General features: G+C 40.8%; 1 long non-coding RNA gene across 4 annotated transcripts in view; it reads right to left on the bottom strand.

Moving 5' to 3' along the window:
• Window positions 1–3,110: 3,110 nt before the first annotated feature.
• LOC140690258 (uncharacterized) overlaps window positions 3,111–20,902 on the bottom strand; it is a 147,442-nt gene continuing 129,650 nt past the window's right edge. For all 4 annotated transcript variants that reach the window (XR_012065466.1, XR_012065470.1, XR_012065469.1 and 1 more), the window contains 2 exons: window positions 18,477–18,583; window positions 3,111–3,522 (listed from right to left, as the gene is read on the bottom strand). This is a non-coding gene — a long non-coding RNA (uncharacterized lncRNA). The remainder of the gene's footprint in view (window positions 3,523–18,476; window positions 18,584–20,902) is intronic.

Raw genomic sequence — 20,902 nt, 5'->3', positions numbered from 1 at the left:
CTCGGCAGAAGTTAGGAATAATGGAATCCTTGGCAATGGGGGTAGTTGCTTTCAGATTTGTGATTTTGTTTCCATTTTTCACAATACAAATACTCCTCTGATTTTCCAGGGTTCATTGAGCAACTGGGAAGAGAATGGGCCCCCCTTTTCAAAGATGTCCAATGTTTTCCCCAAATATTTCCATTCTTATTCTTCCCTAGCTGCACATCATTTTCTCCTGAGCAGACAGCATGCCGTGTGCCAGCTGGACCTGGACTACAGTAGATTTGTTTCCAAAGTAGGTTTCTCTCCAAATCATTGATAAAAGACCAAAGAAAACTGACCAGAAGAAGGTTTTCTAGGAATATATGAAGAAAAACGATTTAAATCTCGACTGTCATCAGGTGGTAGAAATTTTTTTAAGCATAGTGTCAAATGCAGAAATTACTCTATGTCTACAAATTCACTTTTCAATCTAGCATTCTGATGCCTCCATCTCCTTACCCACTACCACCGACAGGAAGGAAGGAAGGAAGGGGAGGGGAGGGGAGGGGGAGGGGGAGGGGAGGGAGGGGAAGGGGAGGGAGGGGAGGGAGAGAAATTTGCAATAATTTATTTTAAGTAAGACCAAGTAGTTTTAGTTAAATCCCCCAATCTTCACAGCATGTTATTAACATCACTACTTTGTAATTAATAATGTAAGAATTTATTTTCAATCAATAGCACAAGATAGTCCAAGCATTGTCAGTGAGTCACTTTTAAGTTATCTGCTACCCAGTGCCTATCGAAAATCCTGCTGTTAAAAACTACATAAAAAAGCAAACAAAAAATTTCTCTGAATGCTCCACAGCAGATCTCCTTCTGTCCGTCCGTCAGCCTCTGGGAACTATATGACTTAAGTCCTTCACAGACTTTTCTCCCTGAGCTGCAGTTTCACTATAAGGGAAATTCATCCGTGCCTCTGTTACTAAAATCACATGGCGGTGAAGGCTGTGGTCCACTGTCACACATAGGCCCTGTGTAAGCGATCTGCTTTGGAATTCAAGGGACAGAAAAGCTTCGTTTCAACTGGGGAAGTGGACTGGTGACTGTATGGAGGAATCTGGTGCGAGTTTTTGTCTTTGAAGGCTGACAGCTTTCATGCCTCTCCCCTGCCTGTGCCCTCATCTGGACCAGCTGATAACAAAGCCTCTCCTTTGGCACCTGTGGGAGAAACAAACCACACAAGGCTTCACCCAGACCCCACCCTTAACCACACCAAAAACCCAGGCTGGCCTCCGATCCTTACTCTCTCCCAAGCCTTTCAGCCTGCGAGGGATGTCACGCTTTCCCCGAAGACCTCAACTGCCTAAGTAACCAGTCCTTTCACACCGTCTTGTTGTGCGTGGGGCATCACCGGTCTTGACATTCCAAACAAATTTCGGTGATGGGTCCTTCCTGCTTTGGCCAAGTGACCATCCCAGCTACCTTCCTTCTGAAGTGGGACTATATCACATGTGTCTCCCTTTTGATCTTGACCAACATAAATACCAATAACTCTGGCAACCAGTGTGGGCTGTCTATGTGTGGACCCCTCCAAGTCAGGCAGGTGGGTACCTTGTGGTTATGAACATGAACTCCCAGACCTTTTTTGTGCACTCCTGGCACCCTGGACTCCCTTGTCAGGAGAGTGTTTACCAGCCTGACCCTCCACTAGATGGTAAGCTCTGCAAGGGCAGATATCTGCCCTTCGTGTTCACCACAGCGTTCCCAGCCCCCAGCACAGGGTGGGCACTGAGCAAATGTTTGATGAATGAGTAACTGAAAGCATGAAATTTAGGTAGAGAAGTGATTTGCATGAAAGCCAAACAAAGATTAATGTGTCACAGGGAAAAAAAAAAAGGTTTCCTCTGTAGCTTGGAAAGTAAGAAATACCTCGTAAAAATCCCAACCTATGACATTCTAACACAGTCAAGCCTCCAGTGTGACATCTAATTGCCTGGGCCCTGCACCGCCACAGCCACCTGCATCGAAATCCTGGTGCAGATCACTGTTTACTTCCCCCAAGTTAAACTTCATTAAATATTAGTTTAATTTCATGTTTTCCAGATTAATTTAAGATTAATTTATACCCAGGCATTTGCACAGCCTGAGCAGTATCTCTCCCTTCTGTCATTTCTGTCGTCTCACAGACAGCAGAAAAAAGGAAAATGTATGGTGAAGAAGCACTATGATGGAGTAAGTAGGGGGAGATTTAATTAAACTATTACATATCTTTTCCTTGAATGTGGAAAAAAAAAACCTCCATAAATTTGCCAGGGAGTAGAGTAGCATGCACATCTGGACGCCTGGTAAACAAAACCTTCGCAGATATGAAAAGCGGTGTTTACAAGATGACTTGAGCTGAAGATCTGATGCTGTACTTAACCCCACATATTCTTCCTAAGTCTCATAGTGTGTATTTACGGCAAAAGAATCTTTTATCCCTTGTTGCTAGAATTTTTTTTAAGGAGAAAGAAAAAAAATGTTAATATTAAATGTCTCTTTTTTGTGCATGACTGTTTTTTTTCCCCAGAATCATAGGGTCTTAGGGCTCAGAGATCCTGGGGGTTGTGGGGAGAGGTGATCCTTACTGATAATCATTCCATCAACCCTTTGTTCTTCAATACAGCTTCACTCTGCTTCAATAATTTCCTTAGATAAAAAAGCACATTTAAAAATACCTCACTTCAAAAGTATAAACCTGGAATGTGAAAAACAAATGCATATTACAACTGGACCAAAATATTTACATGATGTAAAACACTGAATAAATAAACCATTAGAGTAGGTCCTCTCGCATTGAGCAAACGGAATCCAATAGAACAGCTGCTAATATTATCTTCCCTCATAAAGAAAAACCTTGATGACTCATTTAGAGCTTCATAAATTGTAGCCTTTTCCCTGCTTGGTATAAATAGGGGTTTTCCATCCAGTCTGTTATTCGGTGCACAGTGCTAGGCCTCACATGCATATCATTACCAGTATAAGGTCCTATCTGCCCATTCTAGCTCCTAGATCCGGAAGCTCCCCGTCCACCCAAGCACCATGCACCTCATCCAAACAAATTCACTAAAACAAAGCTGAAAAAAAGACACACATTTTAGTGGCAATCTAATTCTTCCTATTTATTTTTTCATAGGCCCAATTCCAAGAGAGCAGGGTTTTTTTTTTCAAAATATATACGTGTATATACAATGCATTACAGAAGAATCACAAGAAAGTTATTCTTAAGAAATAAATAATTTCAAAACAATTTAAAGCTTTTGTGTATTCCTCTGAAATTTCACCCTTCTCCTTTCCTTTTCCTGAGATAGCTGCTTCTTTATACTGGCTTCAGCTGCCTAACCCCATTGTCTTGGTGACAATTCAGAACCTCTTCTGGCCTTGTTCTCCAGCGCTGTCAACATTTCATTGGATGGCTTGAGTGATCGGTCCTGGTTTGGTCTCCCCAAGGAGTCTTCAGTGAGAGAGCCCTTGTGCTCTTCCCAGACCTGTAATACTGCTATCACCCAGGCAAGCACCCTGTGAAGAGGAAGGGCAAGACTGGTCCACCATTCACCATTCTTCCCTCTACAATACGGGGAACGTTGTAAAGGGTAGCGATCAGTAATATTTCTGAGTGTCTTAATTAGTCTGAAACTGTACAGGAAGAAAACAGAAAAGAAAAACATCTGTGGCAAGTCTACCATCCCCTCTTCAATAAGAGAACTAATAATTCTAAATTATCAAGGGATCTATCATTCAGTTTAGAGCATGTAGATGAGACCATGAGGATTTATGGCGTTTTTAGGGATTTAGACTCGGGACATGCAACTCAATGCCACAAAACCATGAGCAACCTTCATGACTTACGAGCTTTCTGCAGAGATGAATTACCACTAATGAACAAAGATGAATCCAAGAAAAATAATGAAAGGTGATATGTTAAAGGCCTCATACCAAAGCTTCTTCATATAGATCTTTAAAAGTCCAAGTCCTTATGTTAACCATGCATGGCCAAGGCGAGGACAGGATTCTTTGAGAGAGCATTGACCAGATTAATGTAAACAGAACCATGCCCTTCCCAGTGTCCCATGTCTTCTTTGAAATGTGTGTAATAATCCAGGTAAAAATCAATAAAATCAACAGAATTTCTTATACTTTAATAATTGACGAAACCATAGTGAGGAAACATAGGCATCACCTAGTAAATTTGAATTTTCACCTACAACTCAGTAATTCTACACCTAGATATATACCCTGATTTACCCTAAATACATACCCATAACTTATTTCATAAGTAAGAGGTATGTACAAGAATGTTCATGGTAGCATTGTTTGCAAGAGCAAAAACTGGAACCACTAAAAGCCACAAACAGGAAGCTGAATAATTCTGGAACGTTTATACCTGGGTTACAACACACATAAAAATGAATAAACCACAGTTATACGTGTCAATGTGGATGAGTCTCATTACCTTACCAAAAAAGGGGCAAGTAACAAGATAATACACAGAGCATAATTCCATTTTGCCAAACCCAGAAAAAACTCAGATACATTGTTTAAGATTACATACAATCGCATGGAGCAAAACTATAAAGAAAAGTAAGAGAATAATTCACACAAAACTCATTATAATGGCTACTTAGGGAAGGAGGGAAAACGAGGATGCAGTTTTGGAGGGACATACGGTAGGCCTCAAAGGAACTGGTCATTGTCCATTTCTTAAGTTGGGTAGTGGGCAAATGGGGTGTTAGTCCCTAAATTTCATATAAAAATTATTAAATTTAGTACCCATAAGAATTCCTGTTTAAAACATAAATTCTCAGGACCAGCTCTCAGGGAAAGTGTTTAGTAGGTTTGAGGGGCAGGAGGATACCTCAGGTTCAGCCTTTTTAAACAAACATCCCAGGAGCACCTGCTGGCGGTCCATGCAGGCCGTGGACCACCCTATGAGCAATACTAGATTATGCTTCCTGAGTTACCAAGGCTTCTACCAAAGATTTATGGACTTTCTTTTTCAAATGAAATCTTATTTTTATTTTTTTTAAACATTTTTTATTGATTTATAATCATTTTACAATGTTGTGTCAAATTCCAGTGTTCAGCACAATTTTTCAGTCATTCATGGACATATACACACTCATTGTCACATTTTTTTTTCTGTGAGTTATCATAACATCTTGTGTATATTTCCCTGTGCTATACAGTGTAATCTTGTTTATCTATTCTACAATTTTGAAATCCCAGTCTATCCCTTCCCACCCTCCACCCCCCTGGTAACCACAAGTCTGTATTCTCTGTCTGTGAGTCTATTTCTGTCCTGTATTTATGCTTTGTTTTTGAAAAACAAGTTTGTAAAAAGGATCAAAACAAAGGGGTTCTGGTTAGCGTGGGGAGGCCCGAGACTTGTTTTTTGGTCTTTCCTGTCCCCCTACAACTGCAGCCCTGGGAGCAGCTCTGGAATCTATAACTCTATTAGCAATGGCAAAGAACCTCCCATGTCAATCCCATTCAATGTATTTCAAAAGAAAAAGAAGTCATTATGCAGGCTTGACTATAATACAACGGCCAGCTACAATATAAACTTTGGATATACTTTAATCAGAATCTGTAAAATGTGTTTACTAGTATGGTTTGATTATGCACACAATTTTCATATATGAAAGAAAAATGTCTGGCCCATAGTAGGTATGCAATACAGTTAATGTGAATTGGTACTTGATTCATTCAGAACCTTTGATAAAATAGGATTTAAGGCAAGAGATGTTACTCTGTGATTCTAAGGTTTGGGTGCAATTTACAGCATAGTGATAGCCACAGTTTCTTCCACTTGAATGCTTCCAGGCAACAAAAGTAATGGATTTGTTAAGTTACCCGTGGCAAACCACAGCACCCTGACCACCTGCTGAAAGAAAGAATTTTCCAGTTACAAATGTAGTTTGAACATGCTGTCTAGAGCAGATTACTCTGCACAAAACATGTAGCCAAAGTGAGAAAGGGATGGAATGGAATATTCAAATAGGAAAGAATAAGTGGGCGGCTACATATTGGTGTAAATGGAACATCATGTAGAGAAATGTGTTCTTTCTTTGTGAATTTACATTTTATAAACCAATCATATAATTAATACTAGGCCATAAGTGAAACTTCATGACATGGTTTTGGGGACAGTTCACTAAATTGTTGCCACATACAGAATCCCTCCCCACCAAACACTGGTCAAGACTTACACGATCTGTAATGGCAAAACGAACACAGAAGTTAGTATTCTGGGTTAAAACCCTTCTCCTCATAAGCCCATTGGTTTCTGTTGATTCTCTTGGCCTTCACTCAAGAGAAGCTGGCATGGGCTGTTGCCTAGCAACAGTATGCAGTGCACGTATCTACCAGCCCATGGAAACGCTGTCTCTGGACTTCATGCCATTCAGTACCATGTTTTGTAGATGATGACGATCTCTTAGGAACTTTCCTTCCCCCTCTTCAAATGAGTGCTTGAAGAAGGTTATTTTAATACTTACTGCATCACAAACATTGTACTTGGCTTAACAAAGACCAGGAAACACAAAGGGACATCCTTTGTAACCCATAACTTCTTTGACCAATGACAGAGGAACCAGTAGAATCATACATCTTATTGAGAATTACAGTAGATTTTCTTTGAATGAACTGTGACTGTCTCATGCCACCCATACTAATGTTTAATTAATGCTGCCTATGTGCCAGAGGTAGGACTAAGTGTTATTGTACCTTAATAACACAGACACTGTTTCTCTCTTCATTGAACTTATTTGCCTATTCTTGAATCTTCCTGGAGGCTAAATGTTCACCCCCCTAAAAATACATTCCAAACATGGTGTATTCCAGCCAAAGGGATGTCTTATTTTTTAAAACCAATAAATATTTTCAAGCCTAATTCAGATGACTACAACCTCGTTGGTCAGGACCAGGTGAATACAAGTTAGACACTCCAGAAAATATAGTCAGATGACCAGGAATCCTATCTGTGTGAGGAACCATGCCCCACAGAAATAGTAACAGGATTTTTGAGACTCGCAGTCACGTCACAAGATTGAGACTCTTGAATCAAAAACAAAGGATAAGAGTTTTCCTAGATGTTTCTGAAAGGCCATAAACTAACTTACCAGGAGGCAGGAGGGAGTTAAAGGATCAGCTTTCATCCTGCATCCCAGCCCACAGGCCAAGGACCCCCAGAGACTGCACTGAGAGCTTCATTCCAACATCCTCTAATCTACTCTATGAGAAGTGTGTTCTCAAATCCTCCACGGAGGTAGAACCAAGAGACCAAGACGACTGTCTGAGAACCCAAAGGAGCTCTGGATACTTAAGTCTTCTTTAAAGAGCTGTATCACTTAGGAAGAAAGCACCTCCAACCTGAGGAACAGCAAAACAAAGCTACCAGCAAATGTTTGGGAGAAAAAAATAATGACAGCATTAAAGAAACACACTTACTGAACAAAAGCATGAGATACTAAGACTTCTAGGACAGGGACAGGGGACCCTGGGGTAAGAAGACGAGTGTTAGGACCAAACATCTCGTGATCTTTCTAGAAGTTTATATAATCGTTCTTTATTAGAAATATATAAACAGATCTTGAGAAAGTAGTGATGGTCAAGGTAATCTACCTATGAGCCAGCTGCTATTCAAATCTGTCACAATGTAAACCTAAATCCACAAAGCTCACCTGCTCGTGAACGTGTGGGGGGCATCTTCAGAGCCCTTCAGATGTGCTGCACCAGAAATGGGTGAGACATTTTTTAACATTTCAGGAAGGAAATCTCACTCATTCCAGCCCAGGAGAATGGGAGAAGTAGGGAAGGATGGGGCGGGAGGGTCGATTCAGTGTCCTCACTTGACCCCGTCCTCGGCCCCATTACCAAAGTGAGAACCAAAGCAGAGGGGATCTCTCCGTTTTCTGGGCAGGACTCTGAGTGGCGCCACACAGCGGACAGAATCCCAGGAAGGGCTGGTTTCGCTCCCCTGGTTGCCCTCCCCTCCTGTGCTCCTGCGTGCCCTTTGGAGGAGCCAGAAGTCAGCAGATGGCACAGAAGGGGAGTCACAGGCAAACCTCAGGAGGAGAGGGAGAGGGGCAAGTGGGCCGCATCAGCAGGAGGAGCCTGTGAGTGAAAAATGCCTTCAGCCACATCGGTAAACAAAGGATGCTGCAGATATCAAGTCACTGCAGCCACCCTCAACAGTGCCCCCTGAGGGGACTCAGGGTGGAAAGAACAGGACACCAGCCCTAGGGAGCTGAAGTGCATATCAAAGGCATGATTTCAATGAGCACAGACCCTTGCATCTTCCCATATACAGAAAAGCACTAATTTCCAGTAATCTTCTGATGTTCTGAGCACCTGGTCTTTGTTGCAAAAACTCCTCCTTATCCTGGCTCCTCCTCCACCTCTTCAGAGCTTTTCTGAGAGGCTGCCTGTTGGGCTTGAAGTCCTCAGAAAGTCCACCGAATAAAACATAGTTCTCAAATTTTAGGTTGTATTTTTTTTTTCAGTTGACAAGCCCCAGGCCCTGACCGCCAGGGAACACACCAGGAGTTCAGCAGCCGGTGCCGGAGGGTCCCACTGCTGCAGAGTCCGGTACAGAGGTCCACGCAGGCAGACGCACACACGTGCCCGGGCACACACATGCACCTGCCAATCTGATCCTGTCTAACTCTACAGCCTGTTCCCCACCCCCACTGCCACTAGAGGCCCATGGCACCCTGTACCCCTCAACCATTTGTAACGCCTCAGAGGTGACATTCTGGGCCGAAGCCCCATCCCTCTGCCCTGCAGTTATGTCTTAAGGATCCTTTATCCTCTTGTCCACTTAATAACTTTGATTCTACAAACTCTAACTCTAGTCTCTCCCTCCATGAAGACTTGCCAGTCCCTCAGGCCAAGGTGATCACTCATCTCTCTGCATCTTGTCTGTTTCTCTATGGTAGAAATCACAGGGTGTTTGTGTTTAATTTTATTTCCCCACCAGACTGAAAACAGTACCTTCCACATCTCCGCATTTCCAGCTCTTAGGACAGTACCTGGATGAGAACAGACACTCACAGCTGTTCTTTAACTGAATTTATAGAAATTGACATAATAGAAACAGCTTAACCTTTCTGTTAGAAAAAGTGTTTTTGTTAAGACCCATTTTAAGCCAGGCACTGTACTGTGCACTTCTATATACACAACCTCATTTGATCCTCACCCCAAAATAAAGAGGAAATGTTTTCACTGTCCTTGTACCCAATGCTCCAAGGATCAGAAAGGATGAAGGAACACCATCCAAGAATATTTAACTAGGAAGTGAGGGCCCGAGTTCAAAGTCCATGTCTTCTAATTAAAATAGGAGGACTCTTTTGGCGTCAGAGTTTCTAAAGAATTTTCTACACTGCACTCTGCTACTTACAGAGAGGTTCTTGTATAGTAAGAATAACACTGTGTAAACCATGGTGTATGTTTTATCTTTAACATCACCTCATACGACTATAATTTAATAGCATCAATTCAAGGTAGTCACTCACCTTTTCTATCCTAACAGGTAGTGTAAGGAGGAAACTGGAAGGCAGGGTGTCACTATCCCCTACCCTCATGGGTAGCCAACACCTTACAACGGTTATTGGGTCTCCATGTGACAACGATCAAAAGAAGAATAAATGTTGTTGGACTCAACTGTGAGGCGGCAGCTGCGTGGAATAAGGACTGGAGGGTGACTTTGGTGAAAGCAAGTGTTTTAATGACGGATACATTTTTCAACAAGACGAGCTTTTCCCAGGCCCTGTTTGGTGTTTCTTTGAGCTCTCATGGTGACTCATGGGCTTGACAAAGCCTTCCCGCACAACTTTGAGGCATTAGGAGGTTGTCAGGAAACTCACACTTGTGGTGGAGATCTGTTTTTGAAGTTGTACAGAATTACCAGTTAATGAGTTCTCGTATTATTCTTTTATAGCTAAGTGCGTCTGGATGAAACTCAGCCACAAAAGGACCCGGGTTTGTGCATCATTAATTCTAACGTCCAGAGACATTCCTGGTCTCACTGTCACCTACTCAGTTTGCCTTTTTATTCTGGAGACCTGATAACTCCAATTAATCGGCTTTCATTCTTTCATTCTTCTCAAGTAGCTTTTTATTATTGTTTTTACTACAGATGCATCAAATCCTCTAAGCAAGGCTATAAGGCATTGGAGCTGTCTGTCTGTAACAAGTTCCTCCAGTCAAATGCCCAAGTGCCAAGCTGCGGGCAGACATGGAATCATAGAGCAGATCACAAGTTCTGAAAGCAGTTTTATTCGTAGTAAACACACCCTCAGAAAAAAAAGACAATTGGTCAAGCCACAATACTCAAAGGGTCAGCTTGGCCCCTGGCAGGTAATAATGCTCTAAAAATATTTCTCAGATAAATAATACGGTTAATAAACCCTCTACCATGACACCAGTTGCAAGATTCTTCAATTTGCTGTCAAGATACAGATTGTAGAAAGTAGATTTACTTTTTTATTCAGAATAATTTTTAAATTTGCCTAAAAGAACAGAGCATAATATAACAAATACCCATATTCCCATCACTCATAATTAATCAGTGTTAACAGTTTGTCACATTCAAGATTTTTTGATAAAAGTAACAATGGTAACTAACATTTATTGAGGTTGACCATGCATAGTTAGGATTCCAAGTACTTTACGTACATGATTTGATTAAATCTTACAAAAACCCTAGGAGACAGTGTTGTTATTACCTCAGTTATACAAAGAAGAAACTGAGGTGTGGAATTTTAAGATCAGGCCAAGTCACACAGATGTAAGAGGCTGTATTAGTTTGCTACGGCTGCTATAACAAAGGACCAAAGACTAGGTGGCTGAAACCACAGAAATTTATTATCTCATAATTCTGAGGTCAAAGTGCAGAATTAGTTTCTTCTAAGGCCTCTCTCCTTGGCTTGTAGATAGCTGTCCTCTCCCTGTGTCTTCACAAGGTCTTCCCTCTGTGGGTGTCTGCCTTCTAATCTCCTCCTCTTACAAGGACACCAGTCATACTGGATTAGGACCCACCCTAAAGGCCTCATTTTTAATATAATTACCTTTTTAAAGGTCTTGTTTCCCAAATACAGTAAGATTCTGAGATCTTGGGGGTTAGAACTTCAACATAGGAATATCTGGGGAGGGGCCGAGCATAATCCAGTCCATAACAGACACAGAGCCAGCATTCATTCTCAGGAAGCTGTGAGCCTGCTGTCCACAAGGCAGCTGCCTCTGTTAACACTGAAGTCCCACTGCTCACCTTCTCAAACCCAGTCTTCCCATCCCAGCTCCTCTTCACAGAGGCAGCACCATCACAAAGTTTATGTTTGTTTAGAAGTTACCCTACACGACATGCATCCTTAGTCTTACCTTTTTCTAACAAGTATTAAGTTAAAAATATCTCTACTCTTCTCCCAAACAAGGCAAGAATCGTAAAATGTTTTAACTTGTCTCCAAACAGCATCACATGCTCACTTCTTTCATGTTATTGGTGTCTAGTATCTTAGCCATCATTTGAACCACCTCTCCCTCAAATTAATAAATAGTGCCACATTTCACTAGCCACTCTATATTCAGGCTTACCAGCATGTTTGGTTTATTTTTTTGGTCATGATTTCTTGCATCTGGGCTCCTCTTCCTTGTTGCTGAACTGTCTGCATGAGCATTTCTCTCATGACCGTCTGAAAGCAGGAACGTGAATCATCTGTGTATATCTGGAAATGTCTTCGTCACTCTTACCTGGTACAATTTTAGGTTCGAATTACCTTCCCTTAGTGCTTTGCGATAGGATTCCATTATTTTCTAGCATCAATTTTTCCCGGTAACTAACTCCTATAATTCCAATTGTCATTTCTTTTTAAGTTTGAGAGTAACCTGTCTTTTCCTCCCTGGTGTCTTCAAATGTTTTCCTTCTTCTTCCTTACAGTTCTGGGGTTTAACCTAGTCTGTGTCTAGATATGGATTATTTTTCTATTTACACTGCTTGAGACACGTGTCTTTTTCTCATTCTAGAAAACGGTCATTACTTCTTCACATACTCTCCCTTCTGTCCTTTTTATTTTATCCTTCTAGATCTCTAATAAAAACCGCTATCACTTTTCATTGTATCTTCCTATCTTCCATGTCTCTTAACTTATCTTCATTGTCTCCAGCTCCTCGCATCTTAGTGATTTCCAGGTGATCTCTTCAACACTATTATCTACTTTACTAGCTCTCTCTCTTCCTGTGTATCTAGACTATTGTTTAACCTGTAAAGCAAACATTTCCTTCCAAGGCTCAAGTTTTTTGCAAATCCTCGCTTGCCAGGAGCCTGTGATAGGCGAACATTCATTTCAAAGGGCTGTGTTCCTAAAGCTCATGACACTATAATAAAATGTTTTTTCCCAGATGCAACAACAACGGTAAAAAGAAGTCCAAAACCTCACTGCAGCAGTCATATTTAAAGCAGTTCGTAGATGATCAATTATACGCATTGCGTTCACCCAGTATCTATCTGCACCAAGAACGGCAGTACAGTAAAGCAATGCGTTTCCCAGAAATGGTAATGAAGTGCGGCCAAAATAGAGATAATTATTTTAATTAATGGTAATGATTTTAACGGCTGAACATTTTAACTAATTAATTATGATTGATTGCTTGTTACTAATCAAGGAATGTGATTCAAAGTTGTAATTGAAAAACCAGGAGCAATAGGTCCTGCAGAAAGCATATCACGTCCCACTGAGATCAGGGGCATGACTTCTGGAGCATTCCAGTACTTTTTCTTTCATATATTCTTTAAGATAAACTGCTAGGATGTTGATTTTAGTTCCATGTTCAGGACTCTTTTTGGAAACAGGAAACAAAATGTGAAAAGTAAATACATATGAAGAAATGCACATATTATTTTTATAGTTACAACTTTTAATACCATATTATTCATCTAACTTTTATTCTTGTCAGCCTTCAAGACTAAGCTTTCTTTTTTAAAGACTTTCGATACAAGAAGCTACTCCATTATTCAGACAATGTGAATATTTTTGACAGCATATTGTTTGAGAATTGTTTTATATGTAGTACTTTGACCATTGGATTGTTAAACCTTTTAAAATCTGACAAATTCAAAATATCACACAGAGAACCCTCAAGACCAGCAAGTCAAGCTTCTTTTCACTCTCTAGTCTATTTTTCTAACGGTTCTAACTGAAGCAAGTCAGTGTCTTGACATAACTTGACATTTATCTTGTGATTTAGTAGTCATTCATCCTGCATCAGCAAGGGGTACCTGACTATGGTAAGGAGGCTATTTTCATCCTCAATAATCTTTTTACCATAAGGAAAAAGCCACGTTGCCCCACTTTCATTTGGTGAGATTAGGAGAGGTTGGGGGGAAGAGACAGAAGGAATCATAGCGTGCGAATAGGGCAAGGTCAGTTTGGAAAAGGGCAGAAGGTCAGGGTCGCTGTAGTATAGAGTGTGGAGACAGTGGCAAGAAATGAGGTTGCAGGGGTAAGTGGATACCAAATTGTAAAGTCTCTTGCTTGTCACACGAATCAAAGAATCCTGTGGACAAGGAGGAAATACTGGAGATGCTGGGGGCGGGGATGATGTGATCAAATGTATTTTAAGGAAGGTCATACCAGTGCACCTGCTAGAAGATGGGCGAGGACGAGGAGAGAAGTCGGGAAGGAGGCCGTCCCTACAGTCCAGATGACAGACAATGAGAACCTGGACTGAAGCAATGACAGGGGGCATCTCTGGACTAGGAGTGCCTTGATTTGGTTAACAATTAACTGTAGGTGTGTATGTAATTAACAATTAAATGCACTGGTAACTATGGAGGTTCCAGTTTGAGGGAAAACATTGAGCTCAGTTTGGAACAGGTCAAAATCAAAGTGCTGAGGACACTCTGGTTACTTCCCGTTGCACGCACCTCTTTCCACCTATCCCGTCCAACAATTGCGTGCCAGCAACCTGCCATCCACAGCCATGGTCTCCGGGTCACGTGTCTACCTTCCAGACTAAACGTCACCCAAAGACACAGGAGGTTTTACCACCGGGGAAAGCAAGTCTGGGAGCAGGGCCTGTGCCTTTGATTGGCACGGGTGCAAACACACGAAGGTTGACATCACATTATTTTTTCTATATCTCATGGTCCAATTGCTGATTTTTCAATCATTTATACTGCCTCCTCTGACATTATTTTAATCATAGTCTTTAAAAACCTTGGCTGTGAGTCACTTTTGCAAAATGTGCTCTGAAAGAGTGGCTGATCTCCTGTCTTTTCTTGTAGGAAATTTCAGTGCCTAATTGCCTACAAGTGGATCTTTATGCCCTGCCTGCCCAGCCCATTCTCATCACGGTATGGTTCCAGGTTACCGGACTCCTCCCCATTTTCTTCACCCTGCTGTGGCCGAGCACACTAGGGCCCAAGAGACTGGACTGTTAAGTCCCTGTAATTTTTTCTGCCCATAGTCAGGATGAGATGCAGGGCCTCTGCGATCATGGAGCCTGCACAGTTAGGGGTCAAATGACTGAGATGTGAAGAGATGAGAGCTACAGAATGTTGAAATCAGGCAATTCCCCGACAGGTTTTGACATCAGTAGCATCTGCAAACGTTTCTCCTTTTCATAATCTTGTGTGGAAGCTCTGGAGGCACAGGAAGTATCTTTATTCCTCTCAGACATCACCAAGGTTAAAGTGCACTCGCTGTTTGTATTTCAGCCAAGACATTTTTTTCCAAATCAAGAGGAAAGTGGACACAGAGTTGAGGGAACAATGACTTTCAGATCACTAGCTCTTTTTCCGTCTTGCTGCAGACTGTCCAGTCAGTAATTTACCCTTGGACATTTTTAGTCTCAGGTCAGACATCCTTCTGCCATTTGGCATTCTCCCAGGCCCCATCCTTCTCCATCAGTCAGTGTAAACATTAGCCAAGCATAATTAGGAAGGTAAATCTGCTGTGGAAATGATCATGATTTCATTTAGACTTAGTCAGTGTTAAACAATGAGTTGTCAGTTAATTTTCTTTTCCTGGAAGTTTAAAAACAAATAACAGACTAATCACCCAGACACATCTAAACTGTGTCTAAGTCAACCCCGCAGCGCATTTTTCTGATCCCAATAGCTGTGTTCTCATTTCAGCACAAAGAAATGAGTCTTTGGGTAGGAAGACAGGAGCGCAAAGATTGAAGGGAGACTAGCAGGCACCCCTGTGTACCAGGACCCTCCTGGATCATTTAGGTATTTCCGCCGCTAACAAAACTTACTACTTACACTGCTTTGCAGAACTGACAGTCTGTTGTGCCAGAATGATCAACATTAGCAGGGAGCATCGCACTGTTCAGCTGTGGATTTAGTCTGGAGTCACAGAAGAGGATAATATGCCTGCGAGTAGCACCTCTCAGAGTGTGAAGTGCACCTCCTGGGCTGGCAATCTAACCCTGGCTCTGGCAGGGCCCCAAGCAAGGTGAAGGAAAGGGAGGGAGGAATGAATGAATCATGTCTCCTCTTTCACTTGGGATTTGCCAAAACTAGAACCTGGCACTGAATGCTCAGAGCTGAAATACTCCACAGTTAGTTCCTTTCGTGTGCTGGATCGAAACGGATCCGGCTTAGGAAAGTCGAAAAATGAGCACTGGAGGCTCTCCCCATATGGCAGAAGTAAGAGCCTTTTCTTCCCCAACATCCCAGTGTTGGCATGTTTCTAATGTTCTGCCTTCAGAAGAGATCTGGATCTGAGATTCCAAACATTGAGTCTTGAGAAGTTCTTTCAGCGATGCCTTCAAGATTACGGTGCAGCCTGAAGGTTCCCAGCAGAGCCAACAGCAGTGTTCTCTGCACACACGAGGAGCTAGCCACCTCCACGCACCACAATACATTAAGCATCTCATAGTAAATACTCTTGCTGAAATAAAAGCCTTTATTTTCTCAGCCTCAAATGAATTATAAAGATAATCCATTTACCAGTTACATATATGCCCAGTGGAAGTTGTTATGGTGCAGTGAAACGTGCATCTCCTGTCCAAAGATGATGCTACGGTTAGACTGGGGGACCGGGCTCTCTCTCCAACAAGGGTGATGTGTTCACACACAGCTCATGACGTGCTTTCTGTTCCTCTTGCTGATCCCCATTTGTCAGATAGTTCGCCAGAATTGGGGCCATCATGGCAAAATATGTTAAAGCTTATGCATTATTGTTACTATCAATGTTAACTTTTTTTTTTACTGCCAACAAAATCTGCATAATCTGTAGAGCGAGTTTTTTTAAATGTTGTAAGCTACACGATGAAGCAAGTAAGCCCCTTACATACATTATATCCCATATCCCATATCCCATATGTATGTTAAACTGCTTAAGGTAAAATATTATTTTCAGTAAATAAATTATTATTAAAAGAAGAACGATTGTAAGGATGATAATTAAATAGAGTTATAAAGAGAATCAATGAACTCTTTCTCAAGAGGTGTATGATATGACTTCTTATTTTATTGCTTTAGACCAAAAAGTAGTACAAAACTGAGAAAACAAAACATAGGTACAAAGTGATGCTTAAATTATAAAACTAAATAAAACTAAAGTTGAAATGAACTACTCAGCATTCATTCTGGAAAACAACTATGCAACTATACCTCCATCTCTTTTCAACTCCAGGTTTCAAGTAACTTTAGCTTAGTTTTTGTCAAGAACTCAGTGCACATAATATCTCCAAAATTCAAGTGGTGGGTCACTATCAGACAGTAACTTACCATTTCTAATACTAATCAAGAGAAAATGCTAATTAAAATCCATTTAGGAACTTATCTCATGGTTTTAGATAAACAGATAAATGAGAGATGACAAGTTTCCCCATCTTGCAAGCTCCAGAGATAGGTTCACTAGCTAAGCAGGTAACATTTGACTAAAACAATATAATATTATGAGGACATAGATTAGATAATCTCTTTTTAATTCGATACTATTATTCCCTTCTTCCCCCATTGACAGGACGTGTGCTTCGAAGCAGTGCGATGTGAAAACAAGAAGTATGTAGTCAGAAAATACGGGGCCTTTGCTCTACCATTTACAAAATCAGCTTTATAACTGAAATAATAACAATAATTTCCCTACATTCTTTACATGGTGACTTTCAAATGCCAAGGAAATCAGAGAGCAAAATTATTTGGAGGCTTTACATAGTTCCTGCAAGAAAAGCAACACAGCAAAGAGTGTGTCCCTCTAGGATATGTTTGTTCCACTGCAGGAGGTGCCCCTCGGAGCATCTGACGAGCCGTAACACCAGACACGGAAATTCAGACTCTCAGGCCACTCTGACAAGATTCTCAGATAATTACATGCATGCCAAAGTTTAAAAACTGTCTAAAGTTCTAGAATTGTTCATAGGGGAGGATCAAAATATTGTGCAAATGTAGATTCAGTTTAGGGTATACATGATAAAATTTCAAGCGTAATCACTTTTTCCAAAGTGTGCAAATTTCAAAAAGACTGAACCCGGTTTCCCACCGCAGAGACTGTGATTGAATTGGTCCGTGGCATGAAACTGAGATTATGATTTTTGAAAACTTCCCCAGACACTTGCGATGTATAGTCAAGGTGGAGACACAGTGTGCTAAGTCACTGAGCTCAGATAAATATTTTCTTAGTATCTAGAACTTGATGGGTGCTAAATATAAAATGAATACTCTTCAATATGTCCTAAAGAAAAGAAAATATGCCCAACTAAATAACAAACACATATGATGGAGGAGTAAATTTTCTACCTTGTTAAGAAAAGGTGAAGACAATGGGTAGCCAAGGAATAAGATAATCCACACTCTAAAATAGGGAATATGAAGAAGAATACGTGTGTGTCTGTGTGTGTATAACTGAATCACCGTGCTGTACACCAGAGACTAATGCAACATTATAAATCGACTCTACTTCAATAAAAAAAAAGAAAAAAATAGTTCTAAACTCTGTATGAGTTTTGTATTGCTGCTATAACAAATTACTACACACTTACTTGCTTAGAGCAACACATTTATCTTACAGGTCAAAGTCCAACAGGGATCTCCCTGAGCTAAAATCAAGGTGTTGAGCACTGTGCCCCTTTCTGGAGGCTCCAGGAAGAATCTATTTTCTGCTTATTCAGGTTGTTGGAAGAATTCGGTTCCTTGCAATTGTAGGTCTGAGGTCCCTGTTTTCTTGTCAGCTATCAACTGAAGTTTGCTCCCTTGTTCTAGAAGCCGCCTGTTTTCCATAAATTATGGTCTCCCTCTCCCATTTTCAAAGCCAGCAATGATGGGTCAAGCCTCTCTCACACTTCAGATCTCTCCTGCCTCTTCTTCCTGTCTCATCTGTCTCCTCTGCCTCCCACATCCACTGTTAAGGACCCCTGTAGTTACATTGGGTCTACCCACATAATCCGGAATAACTCTTTATTTTAAAATCCACAATCTTAATTCCATCTCAAAGTTCCTTTGATGTGTAAGATAACATACTCACAGGAATTTGGGCGTGCACATCATTGGGGCCATTATTCTGCCAACTACACCCACCTTCACTGGACAGAGGCCACAATGTACATTCAGTAGGTCCCTCTTCTCTGCCTACTGGAAAGATAACAATTAGGAAACAAGCTTCAGACAAGGTTAGGAGTGAATCTAACAGTATCTGTATGTACATGCCATCAGAATGTTTCAGGCATTCACTCGGGGTCATTAAAGAAAGGCTTACTAAATGCCTATTGCAGACCAAAAGCCTTAGGGTGAGTACTAAACAAAAGATGGCCAAGTGCTGGTCCCCGAACTGCAGAAGCCGCCAGCGAAGTGACAGGCAAGGAAGTCAACCAACCACAATGCCATGCGGCAAGTGTGTGGTGAAGGTGGGTCTGAGGGCAGGGAGGAAGAAGCAGACACATGGAGAAGGGGATTCCAAGGAGGCTCCTAGAAGGAAGTGCAGCCTGAATAACTGGATGACACACACACAAAAGCTGGAGTGTCTGGTGTGATGCAGTCTGGGACACATTTGGGGAGCAATGGGAGATGCGAGGAGAGGAAGGCAGGAGACAGTTCACCAGCATCATGTATGTGCATCATAATAGGGTCTGGATGGTACCACAAAGGCATTGGGAAACCATTGAAGGATTTTAAGCAGAGATGTAATCAGATTTTCTTTTTCGAAAGATCACTCATGAAACAGATAGGGAAGAACTAAAAGAGGAAGCTTGAAAATAATTTCCAGCCCACTCACTCAGGGATAAAAGAAATCTATACAGCCATATATAATAAAATTAAACCTTAGAAGCTGGGATGAGGAGCTGTTAAAAGTTAATTCCTCTTTTAGTCTCAATTTATAAATTCTTGGTGGTAATTGTATAGGGACAATCTGAAGGCACATTTTTTTTTTTCCTCCATAAGGTGTTGTGGCAATGTTCCAGGGAGATCTGGAAACGGGCGCAGCAGATCTCAAACTTAGCCCATCACCCAAGAGCACAAGAGCTGCCCCCACACCATCTTCATGGCTTTATTCAAACCACAACCTTCCCTCCCATAGGCCCACTCAACTCCCTCCATAGATAGACTCCTAAGAAATCATATCACATTTTAAATCCAGCAAAAGACATTTCTATTTAAAGAAATCCTATAATTCCAGACCATATTTTCTGCAAAGAAGAGTAATATATTTCATAGCCCAAAATTCAGAAAAATATAAAGCAGTTTTGCTGCAAATTCTTCAATTTTTTCCTATAAGAACACTTCTAAAAATGTGATCATACTCTAATGTTTTTCTGTTATCTCCTGTTTTTAAACTTAATATATTAGGTGAATTATTTTGTCCTAAAATATTATTCTAAAATATAGTTTAAATGACCACAGAGAAGTCCATTATATGATAGTACTATAATTTTCTTTAACAATAACTTATTAATCCCCTAGTATTGATTCTTTCTTTTTTTTTTTTTTTGCTTTTTTGACACAATTAATACTACAATAAAAATATTTTAAGCATCTTTGGTTTTCTGAGAATAAACTCCTTTTGAAATTTTTTTTCTTTCTTATGCATTCATAATTTAATTTAAAAAAAAAGTTAGTCACAATTCTTTTTGGTCATTGGCTGAAATCAGCAGGAAGAGAATATTTTAGAACCAGGGATTAACAACACAGAGAAGGATACAAATGCTCATTAAACATCTACCCCGGAACAGCCACTATGCCAAGCACTGGGGATACAACCACAGCAAGATCCACATGGCCTCCCCCTCCCTGAGTTCACCATCTAACCAGGTAGAAACACTTAGAGAAATGACACCAGAGAATGATATGAGAATGACATTAGAACTAATGCCAAAAATTGCACCTATAAATAATTTTTTCAGGGCTACTAATTTTTAAGCCTCATTGTCTATTAATTCCTCATCCTTCACAAATATTAATCAAAGTTACCCCCACATCTATACTAGTTTCTTTCATTAGATCTTAGACCCTTATGCATCAGAGAACATTTTGCCTTTGTTAGGACTGTAACATCTTGTCTTGAATTTTGAAAAATGGCTCCTTTCTCCGATAGAAGGTCACTCAGCCAAACCCTATTAACCCTGCCCTGATGGTATTTTTGGATCCTGATTTGTAGATGGATGTTTGAGGAACACAGACCTCTTTCTTGGTCCCCCAGGCGGCATCTTCCAGGTAACCACAAGCTTACATTTGTTTTAAAGGTTCCCAAATTTATGTTTCTTAGTATAAAACAAAGAATGAACTAGATGATCCGCTTAGCTTTTAAGACTTAAATGCAATCATTTCCCTCACTACTTGCACCAAGCTAGGCACTTTTTAACTCAAAGGCTTCCAACAGAAAAGAATATTTGAAAAACAAAAGGGAAGGACAAATGGTAGGGGGGTAGGAGTGCAAACTTTTTCGGAAGAATGTGC

This window comes from Vicugna pacos, chromosome 29, assembly GCF_048564905.1.
Source record: "Vicugna pacos chromosome 29, VicPac4, whole genome shotgun sequence".
NCBI lineage: Eukaryota > Metazoa > Chordata > Mammalia > Artiodactyla > Camelidae > Vicugna > Vicugna pacos.
This window is presented reverse-complemented; position numbering and strand designations above follow the sequence as displayed.